Source organism: Poecilia reticulata, linkage group LG3 (genome assembly GCF_000633615.1).
Source record: "Poecilia reticulata strain Guanapo linkage group LG3, Guppy_female_1.0+MT, whole genome shotgun sequence".
NCBI lineage: Eukaryota > Metazoa > Chordata > Actinopteri > Cyprinodontiformes > Poeciliidae > Poecilia > Poecilia reticulata.
This window is the reverse complement of record NC_024333.1, coordinates 15,079,236-15,081,233: the sequence shown is the minus strand read 5'-3', so window position 1 is coordinate 15,081,233 and position 1,998 is coordinate 15,079,236. Positions and strand designations below refer to the sequence as shown.

General features: G+C 35.2%; 1 protein-coding gene across 3 annotated transcripts in view; it reads left to right on the top strand.

The window, feature by feature from the left end:
- The window catches only part of arnt2 (aryl-hydrocarbon receptor nuclear translocator 2), a 165,462-nt gene that overhangs the window by 51,433 nt on the left and 112,031 nt on the right, over positions 1-1,998 (top strand). The window lies entirely within an intron of this gene.

Here is a 1,998-nt window from a genome sequence, read left to right as displayed (position 1 = left end):
TATACAGTCTAGTAGAACAATTTCACATAGATTTTGAGGTAATGGCGGACACGATTTGGAAGCTATTGAAGAAAACATTTAATGTTAACATTATTGAATATGGCTTAAAATTTTAATAGAGGATAGTGTGCCTCATGTAATAACATTAATTACCACTTTTTTGTATCAGTTGGTCACAAGACAAGGCATTTATTTACAGGAGTGCTTGGTTCGGAAAATTGACGGTTCCTATGTGAACCTCCGAGCGCTTGAGGAGGGACCAGTAAAGAACAGCTGGCCGAAATTAGGTTCATAAATCGGATCAACCTTGAGCTGAACGTCCCTTACTCCGCGGAGCTCGGAATATCCAGTATCCAACTTGAAAACAACTTCACTGCGGTCGGTAACACAATGAAAACACCGGTGTTCTGACTAGTTTGTTTTGGTCTGTGGACCCCAAAGATGGCGCCGAGCGACATAAACGTCATACGCAGTGACGTCAGCTCTGGAGCTCCATAGAGCTTTGGAGCTGACGTCACTGCCAATTACTGCATGAGGCGCACTATCCTTTATTAAAATTGTAAGCCATATTCAATCATTTAAATATTAAATGTTTTCTTCAATAGCTTCCAAATCGTGTACCCCATTACCTCAAAATCTGTGTGAAATTGTTCTTCTAGAGTGTATAGATGAGGCACACTCATCTTTATTACATTTTAGCACCTTATATATATTAGCAATTTCTTCCTTTTTTTATTCCATTTTGACCCTTTAACAAAAATTATATTTAAAAAAATATTTTTATTACAATGTTCATAAAATGTATAACCTCAGATGATCATCACATTTGTTACCCGTAATGTTCAATTACATAAAATTCTAGGAGAGGATCTATTACATGTTCACTTACCTGAAATATGTTAAATACAAGAAATATTTACTTAAAGTGTGATCTATGCCAAAAAATATGTCACCTTTATTGTTTAATTATACGTTAAATGTTTAAAGATGGGCTCTTTCATCTGGTTTGTGTCATGATGTGGCGGTGGACACAAACGCAGCAGGCAGTGGATGTACTTTATGAAGATGTTATTTTTAATGAACTAAACTAACTAAATCCAAAATCCAGGGAAAATAAGGAAATCCAAAACACAATGAAACAGGAGACACGAGGGATAACAAAGGTAACAACTGGCAACATGGTGAGTACGGTAACAAGTTGGACTGACGAGATGTGACTGAAAATGAGGAACTTAAGTACTGGGAGATAGTAATTGGAACAATGGCCTGGCTAGATGAGAAGAGTGACAGCAGGTGTGAGTAATTTGGCACAGGAGCTGCTGAGGGCTGGGGAAAAGGTGGAACAGGGAAACTAAGGAGATCTGCTGGGAACACAAATGGGAGGAAACATTTAATTGAAAATACAAAACACACTAAGAGTAAAGAAAACCTGATGAACTAGGAGAGAAAGATATGAGGAAAACCATAACTGAACCTAAATAGAAACAAGGCTGATCTAACAACAATAAGAACTAAGGAACAGAGAGCTGGAGAAACTAGATGATCTAAACAAAGAAATAACCCAACTAGAATTACTAAAGAAAGATACAGACTCAGATATGGAAGAATAACTGAACCTATGGTGATCAAATTAAGAAATAAACATTACTAGAAACCCTGCAGGGAGGCTGAAATAAGACATAACTAGAAGGATAAAATAGAATTAAACTATAGTCATTAAAGAAGGCTTGACATGGACTCAGACAAACAAGGAAAAGCAATAATCTAATTCTAATAACTACACTAAATACCTCTAATAATATCAAAAGGTCCATGAAGGGCTAAACTAAAGTGAATATGAAGCTAAATTAAGCTAAATAAAAATGAAAAGCAAAACAAACCCAGTGACCTGACAGATGTCTGATTATATAATTGTTTACTTGAATCACATAAAATATTGATTTAAAAAAAAATATTCTTTCATGTTTATTACCTGACATATTTTAAATATTTTTTTAC